This window comes from Rhinatrema bivittatum, chromosome 17 (genome assembly GCF_901001135.1).
Source record: "Rhinatrema bivittatum chromosome 17, aRhiBiv1.1, whole genome shotgun sequence".
NCBI lineage: Eukaryota > Metazoa > Chordata > Amphibia > Gymnophiona > Rhinatrematidae > Rhinatrema > Rhinatrema bivittatum.
The window spans coordinates 41000422-41012057 of NC_042631.1; positions in this window are offsets into that span (position 1 = coordinate 41000422).

Sequence of the window (11636 nt, forward strand, 5' to 3'; positions counted from 1 at the left end):
AGCAGTTACTTCCTCATGGATCAGCCTTGAGAGAGTCTACCTCACAGATTCCCTTTAAATCATATCTGTAGAGGCTGTGGAGTCTCCACTAGATGGCCCTAGTTCCCCACCCTTGGCTAGACAGTTACTGAGGGGACATAACATTCAGAACAGCACCTCCCACAGAGGATGTCTGCAATGAAGCATCCCTGAGGCACAATGAGTGGGGAAAGGGTTATCCTAGGGTAGAGTGAGGCAGTGCAGATTTGCTTTTGGATGAGACAGAGGTGTGTAGATATACTCTCCGAATTTAGGCCCCCTGTCTAGATAAAGAAGGGAGAGATCACCCTATGAGGTCTTTGTGACAGAGACCGAAGGGAAGAAGGAGAGAGTGAGATTTTTACATTTTTGCTAAGTTTTACGTTTAGAGATCTGTACTTTCTGGGAAGGAGAAATCCGCTCTCCAGAAATGCAGGAAGGATCTATATATACTATTGTGTCTATCAAGATGAGGTTACAGAGACCCTAAATTGGAAGATCCAGTATTGTTTTTGTCATTAACTTGGGAAGGAAGATTGTTTTTCCCCCTTCCTTACCCGAGCTGGAAGCTTTGAGAACTTGTTTCAGTAAGGATTTTTCCTCCAGGAAGATGTCCTTCTAACGGTATGAAGAAAATTAAGGATAGCTGGAGACCCTCAATGGAGTTTCCACCCTAGGGCCACAGGACACAGGCAGGTTGGAGTTCAGGAGTACCCTCTGGACAGCACTGGGAAGGGGACATCCAGCCTGGTTAGGATACCCAAGCCGCCTTGGGACACACATTCATGCCGCACCATGGATGAAATACCAGTTCCAAGCTTCAGTACAAGGGGACCTTTCCACAGAAGGAGAGGCAACTTAATCCTATACTCTAATATGGCTAAAGAACCTGGATGTACTTGGACACTTTATTTTTCACTCATACTGATTATTTAACAATAAATCACAGTAAACTTTAATTTGAACACCCATCCAGCGAGTCCAGCCTGTTTTGTCAAGGTGCTTATCCCCAAGAGCTATGGTAACACACACATAATAAAGCTCTGCACCTAGAAAGTTATCCTTCCGCCAACAGAAAGGACCCACCCTTGGGACAAGAAGAGGGTGAAAGACTGAGGAGTTAGCCCCATTTAAGACATGTTTTTTATGGCCCTTTAGGATGCATCTTATCACCCCAAAAAGGTTTAACATATTTCTATCCCAAGCCTAGTCAGGGAATAGGATTCACCCTACAGCATACCCATATAAAAATTCACTTCCAAAGGGGACTCCATGCAACTTCCTATTTACATAATTTGCTCATGCATCCTCTAGCTATTGATCTTCCCTCCAGAATTCACACTTCTCTCCTCCTCCTACAGGTTCCCCAGCTTACTGTACTTCAAGGGTCACGCTGCGGCACTCCTCTTCCTGGACTCCACCCCCCCCCCCCCCCCCCCCCCACATTCTTGCGCTCCTAGCTCACTTCCTCAGAAGGAGGAAAGACCACTTTTCGCTTCCTGGTTAATTGGGAGGAGGAAGAAACATCTCCTTCATAGCCTTTCCCTGTGAGGGGAAGGGTCCCTACAGGGTCCCACTCCTAATGAGAGGGTCCCTGGGCCCAGTAGCCTGCAGGTTAAATAGTAGGTCAATCTCTAGAGGTTCCTGCTACCTACCCTACTCTTGATAGGGCAGATTTCAAAGGACGCAAACCCACCTGAAATGCACACTTTTATACCACCTGTTTCCCCTTAGCATCCATTCATAGAACCCCCAATAGTTAAGAGAACCCACCAACTCTACCTTCACATCTCATTAACTCTAAATAATCTACAGCGCTCACATAAAATACCATCCAGTGGATATTTGTGATTACTGCATGTACAAAAACATTTAAACATTTTTCCCAACAAGACAACCAAGATAGCCTCAGAGTCTCTTCTACACTTGCCAGACTCAAAAAGAGTGCATCTAAGATATAGAGAAACGCAGCCATGCTGGGAACAGCAATGAGGGGGACATTTTCAACAGGGTTTTCTGTTTACCTGCAGGAATTGTCCTTAAATGGTTAAAACAAAAGAAAGAACAACAAATACGTATCTGTGTGTGTGTATATATATATATATATATATATATAAGTTCTAAGATTCCAGGGCTTCATTCAAGGATGTGCAGGCGTACAGCACCACCTTGTGATCCTACATAGAAATGTATTCTTTAAAGAATATGTAGAATTAAAGGTCAACAAATTAAGTGGCTGATGTAATAAGCAATGCTAAGCCTACTGTGGGTTTTTACTTTCATTTTAGTGCAGATTTTTCAATGCTAGCGTAGCCTGCACTAAAAATACCACAACAATCTAGCATGGTTGCATGCAAATTGAAGGAGAATAGCCTAATTAGCTATTACCCTGCAATGCACTAGAGGGGAGGCTGCCTAACGCGTCTCCTACGACTACAGGAAATTTAACATCTGCTCAGAGGCAGGCATTAAACTTCCCATGGGCTGGATCAGCACCTCCTTCCTCCCTCCCCAGCATGTAAAACTGCTCTCAACTAGCCAGGCACTCCAGGTCCCTGTCCCTGTCCCTTCATCCCTCCTTCCCTTCCTCTCATCTTAGCCCAGCGGCAGTTGTCCTCTTCCAACTCTATTATGCTCTCCTTGGGGGGAAAAAAAACATGCCAAGAAACTGAAGGCAGTCCCCTCGTCCCTCCTGGGATCCCCTGCTGGAGAAGAACCCTCCCAGCAGGGCTACTCCATCTCTGATCTACGACTGGTCCTTTCACTGACATGTCACATGTCCTTTCACTGACACTGTCATACTTCAGTAAAGAACCAATCCCTTTTCACTTGACATGTGACAGTGGAGGGACCAATCAACAGGCAGTGAATGAGTGAATAAATTAATAACCAGCATCGAGCCAGGGTCTGCGCCAAGGCCTAGATGTTGGTACCTGGCCTCTGTGCTAGGCCCCAGATTTGGGCCGGTGCCTGGACCGCAGCGTTGGATCCCTGATGGAGAAGGTAAGTGGGGGGCCGTCAAAGTTTTTGGAGCCTGGACCTTTGCTCGGGTCTTGACCAGGGTCCCGACAAAGGGCCTGGGCCTAGGCCGAGACTCTGGTGTCGCGCTGGGGTGTAGGCAAGTGGCCCCTGTTTTGGGCCTTGGCCTATTCCCTAGGCAAGGCCCTGCCCTTGGGCCTGGGCTCGATGGTTGATTATTTTTTTTGTTTGTTTTTGAAAACAAAACATGAAAACCAATTAAATTTTGTTGGATTGTCAATCGTTTTGTTTTGAGAACGAAATGAAATAGAAAATGTTGTTGTCATTTCCTACTTTGTTTCTAACAAATGTACATCCGTAATGGTTAAATATGCAAACATTTAGTGCAGCTAATTGTTAGCATACTGTAGTCACACAGACAGATTCAATAGCTGGCTCACACTTCAACTCGTTGGTCTTGCTAGAAGTGAGTATTGTAGCACTAACTGGCCTGATAGCGTTGGTGCCAAGAAGTTCTCATTGCTGAGCAATGTTAGGAACATCTTTCTAGGAAGCTTCATCCTGCACCCTTGACTACAGAAGGTCACTGCAGTAGTTGGCCTGTACGTGAAAAAAATTGTGAGAATCCTGGAGGTGACAATAATGGATTCTGGATGTGAGAGTCATACAGGAAGGCAAATACTATCCTTACCATGGAGAAGGGAATAAAGAAAGTAAAATATAAGATAAGAAGAAAGTAAGGCATAAACAGTACAGACAGAAATAGTATTAAAAACACTTTTACTCGGTAAAAAAAAAAAAAAAGAGTAAAGGACATCTAAGTTGCAAAATGCTGAAAGTTTATTAATCATTATGAATTTCCTGACCAGAAAACCAAAAGCCAGTAGAAAAAAATAATCCAATCCCCACCAAAGGACTTTGAATCAGAAGTAACCCCATAAAATTATTTCTCCAGAAACAAATAGCTTATACCAAAAGTATAGAATCATTAGGTTTCCTAGATAAGATTTAATATTATCCTTATTTATGCTATTCACAAAAATCCTTCATATTGCTCTTCTACCAATAATGGATTTATTGTGTAAACAGTTTGACCAAACTCTTCATTTCGTTACAATGCCTTCATCTTATAAACAGAGTATTCTGCAGCAGCTTTGCATGGATAGTCACTGTTTCACTCACACCCAGAAGACAAATACAGTATTATCTTTAGATTACAAGCTATTGGAAAGGAAGAGTATCTACAATCTATGTTCACTTTAATGCTGGAAAAACAAGACAGCGAAGAAGATGGGATTACAGTTTGTGGTTAATTAACAAATGTTGCTGTGACTATGAAGGGCTTATAGACTAAAAGGTGAATTTTCAATACTTTACAGGTGTAAACATTAGCAAATATGCGCGAAAGGAGCCGCTACTCGTGCCCTCTGTATTTTACAAACATCGAAAATATGCATGTCTTTTCGCCATACACACACGAGTAAAAAGAAGCATTTTGCGATGGGGCCAACGCTTAGGTTGCTGTTTAAAAGACGTGTGCATTCAGATTCCAACTTCCTCCCGTGTTTATACCTGCTAATTAACTGGCGTGTGATATTAAATGTTTATTTTATTGTGAGTACTGAATGGGTGAGATGGCTGGGGAGGGGCGTTCAGGCTGAAGAACCAGAAAGGTTTTGATGCTTGGAGAAGGTCTGGGTGAACTGGTAGACTAATTGGTAAACTGGTTAATTTCTTTGATGCGCGCATGTTTTAAAATTGGCTGACTTGCGTGTGTGTAAATTGAGATTTATGGGAGCAAGTCCGAGTTTATTTTCACATGTAAAATATACATGTATATATGTTTAAAATAGGTGGGTAAAGTATGCATGCTCAGTGCATTGAAATCCATGGTTTCAATGCATTGCATATCTTTGTGTGTTGGCCTACATTCGAACATATGCTATGGGGAAAACATATACGTATTTTATAATATACACATATGTAATAACCTAACCCCATGTTTATAAAACACCATGGTAAAACTATTCACTGCCACATGCGTATGCATATGCCACTGTGCACAGTTGTTTGGAAGCTTCCTACTGTGATTGGAAAGGCCCAAGGAACTGGACTGTCAAAACTTTAATTTTCAATCTACAATGGAAATCTCTAGTGAACAATTCAATGAACTATTCTTTAATGATGGCCTGCGTATAGTGACTGAAGTATGTTGAGTGTGTGAATTAATATCACGGTTCTTTGGCTACCAAAACATGCCTCGATACATCAAAGGTGATGTCGTGATTTAAAGCTCATCTGAGTCTGTAGCAGTGACCCGTGGTACAGTGAATGTTGGTTACAGTTCCACATGCAGTAACTAGTTTCCCTCTCTAAACTCGTAAATGTGACTGGCACACAGTTTTTTTCTTTAGATACGTCTGTTCAGATTCAGTAATTCCCTCCTTAAGTCACATCTAGGAAAGAGCAAAGGTGCAAGCTTTGACACTTATTTAAAATGGAAGATGGTAAAAGTGAGAGACATTTTTTTTCTACATAAGCAGAGCATTTCACAATTTAAAGCATCTAGTAGTTCCATAGTTCATTTAAGGTAGCTTTATGTTATAGTGTAACATGTTTTTTTGGGGGGGTTCATTTTATTGCTTTGATTTTTGCTGCTGTTGCTGTGATTGGCTAGTTTGGGTTCCTTGGCCACATGTAGTGCCTGTGCAACCACACTCGTTCACGTAGATATATGAGTAACTCTTGCTGGTTCCATTCAGACAATTCAGGGTCACCTTTCTCTTGCTGGTCTGGATTTCCTGGCAGCAGCTACATGTGTGCTCCATTGAGTTTGCCTCAGCTGAATAACTGTTCAGCACAAAACAAAAGAAGATACATTTTAGAAAACGGCGACCATAATTATTGCCACCTCTGACGCCAGTTAGGTTTGCCAAGGATGTGCAGTGCTGGGCTGGCTACTTTAATATGTCACCAATCCATAGCATTCTGTTTTGCAATTTTTCATAGCAACCCACAGTAGACATGCCAGTGTGTATTCAGCATGGTGTATTCAATGGCACTGCTAGAATTTAAATGCAGAGCCCAAATGGTTCTGGATACTTGGATATAAGGACACAAGTACATTCAAAAGAACACCCACAGTGAATTTGTGACATAATGTAGTATCATAACTTCACCGAGTATAATGGTAAATGCCAGGGGCCTATTTATTAAGATTTTTTCCATTCTGTAATGATGGGGAAAAACAGTTTAATAAATCCGGTGCTATGTGAGCAGAAACTTGTCAACATATGAGCTATAAAGATTATGGAAGAAAAGAATGTCACAATTTGCTGTTGAAATATTTAGAGTTAAAGGGTAAGCACTCATAATACTGCATGTCACAGGAGTATGGAAAAATTACTACTTACCTGATAATTTCCTTTTCTTTAATGAGGACAGGTTAAGCCATACCAGTGGGTTATGCACCTCTACCAGCAGATGGAGAGGGAGCAAAGCTGACATCATGGTATATATACCCCTGCATCGATATCAGCCAGCCAGTATTCTCTGCAAAAGCCAATTGTGGACAACTGAAGAATATATGATCATAACTATTAAGACAACCATTCAAACAATCAGTTAACAGAAAAAAAATATTGAGATCAGACAAGGAGTGTAATATTACTAATCTAGGGACTGGAACTGACGCTTACCATTAATCCCTGGAAACGCAGCCACTCAGGAGGACAAAGACATAGGAAATTGTCAGGTAAGTAGTAATTTCTCCTTTCTTAGCATTCAGATAGATTCATCCACACCAGCGAGATATACCAAAATTACTCCCAAACAGGGCAGGAGGTTGCTCACACTCCGATCAACACTGCACATTTGCGAAGGCTGCATCTTCCTGGGCTTGCACATCCAGGCGATAATGCCTGGAAGTTGTGTAAGAAAGACTATGTCACAGCTTGGCAAATATCAATGGGAGATAACCATTTAATCTCTGCTCATGACATGCCTGAGCCATAGTGGAATGAGTGGTAACCTGACAGCAACGGCTGCTTAGGCTCCACATACGCGGCTATGATAAACCTTAATCTGGCAGCCTATCATAGCCTGTGACGCTGGCTCGCCCTGTTTAGTCCCACCATGGAGTATAAACAGCTTGTCGGTCTTTCTGAGAAGTTTAGAAATCTCCAATACCTCATGATATGCTGCTTGATACCCAAGGTCCATAACAGGCAATACTCATCCTCATTTCTCTCCCTGCCCAGAGTCTGCAGGGAATTGATTGATTGAAATGAAAATCCACGACCATCTTTGGCCAAAAGGATGGAAGAGTTTGCATCTGGTCCACTCCCGGAGTCACTCGCAAAGACGATTCCCGGCAAGACAGAGCCCACAGTTCGGAAATTCTACGCACCAAACCCCATCCTTTAGTAAGTAACCTCAGGAAGAGGCTACACAGTAGTCAAAAGGTGGGAACCAACAGAAATCCAGAACCAGATTATTTATTTATTTATTTATTTATTTATTTTATTTAAAATCTTTTCTATACCGTCGTTAAGTTAAATACCATCACAACGGTTTTCAGGAAGGCACATAAATTAAGGTTGGTTAATGTATTGGAACATACATTCTACATAGGTGCCATAAAGATTCGGTAACAATTTTGTGATCAATATTATTTGGTGAAAGTGATAAATCATGTCCTTTTATACAGGTTTCATTCTAGATTACAGGTTTAGTTTATAAATTGAATATTTCTTCTATGTTAATAGTGTGATAAAATAATAAAAGCGCACATATCAATTTAAGTGTTGTGCGTGGGTGTTCTACCACCTGCTCCCTTTTATTTTCTGTAGTCTCCATTCTCTTTGTGATAGGTTTGTTTAAAAAGCCAGGTTTTTAAACTCTTTTTAAATGTTTTGAGATCTCTTTGTAATCTGATCTCATGTGGCATGGTGTTCCATAGTATAGGTTCTTCCATTGATAATGCTCTTTCTCTAACTTGTGTTAGTCTTGCTGTTTTGACAGAGGGGATGGTTAGTAGTGCTTTGTTAGCTGATCTCAGGTTTCTATGTGGGACATGTACCCGTAGTGCTGTGTTCAACTATTCTGCTTTTTCATTGTGTTTTACTTTATGTATAGTGCATAGGGCTTTGTAATGTATTGTGCTCTGTGCTCAATGGTTAAGACTCCACTAGGGCATCAACTTCATCCCTTTCAAGAACCAGGCTATAACCTGATGGGCTGACCTTGGAAACAGGCAAGAGTCGCCACCTGCATCTTCAATGAATTAAGGGCCAAGTCCTTAAACAACTTCTTCTGCCAAAATCCAAACTGAGCGGGATTTTAATTGAATGAGGATGAATCCTTCGTTACTCACACCAAGGCTCAAACACTCGCCAAACGCGAACATAGGCTAAGGAAGTAAATAACTTTCATGCCCGAAGCAAGGTGGAAATCACAGTAGTGGACTACCCACACTTCAGCAACTGAGCCCTCTCAAGGACCATACTATAAGACAAAAATCAAGTCCAATCTGCAAGAAGAATAGGCCCTTGCTCTAACAGATTCCTATGGACCAGGAATTGAAGAGGAGAGTCCACCAGAAGCCTCCGCAGATCTGTATACCACAGTCTCCTGGGCCAGTGTGGTGCCACCAGAAGTACCAACCCCTATGTGTCTCTTGAACCTCCAAATCCTTCTGCACAATATGGGCAATGGGGAAGAGGCATATAGAAGCTTGCCTGCTCTGGCCACTCCTGCACGAGGGCATCAATGCCCGAAAACTTCAGATCTCTCCCGCTTCTGAAGAAATGAGTAACTTTCACATTGTGTGATGTCACGAGCAAGCCTAGAAACGGGAGGTCTCAGTGGCCCATCATGAGCTGGAATGCTTTGTTGTACAATTCCCTTTCTCCTGGATCCAGACTCTGTCTGCTGAAAAATTCATCTCTTATATTGTCTGTTCTTGCAATGTAATGAAGCCGAGACCTTCATAAGATGTACTTCCGCCCATTCCATGATTTGGGCTATTTCCTGCAACACTTGCTGGCTATTGGCTTTTCCATAGTGATTAATGTATGCCACTTTTGTTGCATTGCCCAACATCATTCGGACCGCTTGACCCTGCAAACGGTCGACGAATCACAAGCATGCCAGCCGAACGGCATGGGCTTCCAGCTGATTGATGCTCCAGAGGTACTCCTCTGTACTCCAGCATCCCTGCAATATCAACCCCTGCGGGTGAGTCCCCCCAACCCTGGAAGCTTGCATATGACATGCATAGTCGCCAATCCGGTATTCATAGGGAAATGTTCATTAGATGATTCGCTTGCAACCGCTACTGCAGTCGGATGCCAATCTCCACCAGAAACAGAAGTCATATCAAGTTGAACTGAGACTATGGACTCCAATGTGTAAGCTGAAGAGGACACACATGCACCCTTATGCACAGAACCACCTCTCGGGTGGCCATCAACCCGCGCCCCTTTTAGATAAGACCATACCACCAGACATATTATTTGTCAATAGTCGCACCTGCGCCATTAGTTCTGAATGCGGACCCCTGACATGGACACTTGCTTTGCTATGTGACAAAAACGAACCCCTAGATACTCCAGTGTCAGGGATGACTGCAGATTGCTCTTGGCCAAGTTCACCACCCAACCTAGTTCCTGCAGCAAGGAGATCACCTTGCGTGCCGCCTGAAAACTCTTTCTTGGCTCTTGGCCTGAATTTGCTAATCGTCAAAGTACGGGTGGATCAGAATGCCAGCCTTTCCTAACATTGCCACTACCGGCACCATGACCGTAGAGAAGATTCTGGGTGTGGTGTCCAAACCAAAAGGTAGCACTAAAAAACTGATAATGTCGCCCCAAAACAGCGAAATGCAAAAAACCATTGATATACTAGCCAGATAAGAATATGCAGAGATGCCTCTGACAATCCAGAAACTTAAGAAACTCTCCCGACTGTATTGCCATTATCAGCAAGTGTAAGGTTTCCATGCAGGAATGGTCACTTGCAAAAGCCAATTGACATCCTTTGAGATTCAGTATGGGATGAAGGAACCCCCCTTCTGGATATAATGAAATACTTGGAATATATGCCCATATTATCTTGAGACATGGGCACTTGGATAACAGCCCGCAAGTTGAGGAGTCTTAACAATGTACACTCCACTGTCTGCTTCTTCTGTGGAGAGCTGTAGGGAGACACCAGAAAAACATCCCGAAGAACACTGAGCAACTCCAGAACATAGCTATCTCTTATCACCTCCAGAACCCACTGGTCTGATGCGCTCTCAATCCACTTCTGATAAAAAAGGAGAGACAGGCAACCCCCTATCTTCTGTTCCCAGAAGTGGGTCGGCACACCCTCATTGAGGGGTTCAGGGGCATCACCATTTGAGCCCAACCATCGTCTGGGCTGCCTGGAACGAATGACTGAGACCTACCCAAGGGTCAAGCCCTATGAGAAGTCTATCCTCTGTAGGGTCAAAAACATTTGAAAACCCTTAGCAGAGCATATCATGCTGAATGAGCATGGCGCCTGCTTTCAATCCTCTGGTAACCGAGGAACCTGGGACTCACCCTATTTATTGGCCATTTTTTTCTCTCTCATTCCCAAACCAGAGTGATCCTTTAAAAGACCATTCCGTAAGATTAGACTTTGAATTTTCTCGGCCCCAGTTCAGTCATAGCTGTCACTCAAGCCTGTATAGCTTCTAAGATTAGATGAGATTGGGCTCATCCATGGTGCTGAGGCCGTAGGGTACTGCCCTGAAATTCAAATCAGACTCATCGGCTTCCTGAAAGAAAGCAAGCAAAAGTGATTCACCAGGGAGCAGCAGGAGGCCATCTGCAATTCATCGCCCCCGCCTCAAGGCCTGCTTAAGGATAGCCTAAATTCTCCTATCCTGTGCCTCCTTCAAGCTGCTCCCCCTTCCACAGGGATAGTTGTTGTCTGCTTGGTGACTGCACACAACAGCGCATCCACTTTCAGAAAGTGCAACTGCTCTCTCTCTCTGCCGAATTCAGGGGGTACACAGCACTACCAAGGCTCATGCCCCTGTAAAATTCTTCCAATGTACTCAATTCAAGATCAATCAAATGGGATTCTTGTTTGGCTTCAGTACCTGGCATCCCAGCATCTTCAGTGCCTGAGCAATCTGAGCCGGCAAGTCATCTCTATGAAAGAAATGCAATATTGTTCTCTACAGCTCCAACCTCGGAGGAATTTCCCATCCTCCAGGCAGTAAGGACTGCCTACACCATCCATGCCACGTGGGTCCCTATCAGCGTGACCCACAGCAGGTGTAGGCGTACTCCGATGCTTACCTGCAGCACCAGGCGTGCAGGGATCCACAGTTTGTGATCCTGAGCTCTTAGGCCTACCACGTCAGTGACTGAGCAAAACCTGAAATTGGAGCCTAACCAAACAGCTGTTCAACCTGCCAAGCTGTTTCGTGGCAGACTTGCACATAAAAAGCATGCAAATGCCACCATGGTCCATACCAAAACCAGGGAGTGTCGGTTCTGAACCCACTGAGAAGCCTTCCCCCGCTGATGATCTCTAATGCCCTCTTGACCACTTACCTCAAGGGGCATTCCTGGGTCCGGGACTGACCTGGCGGGAGCCCCTGC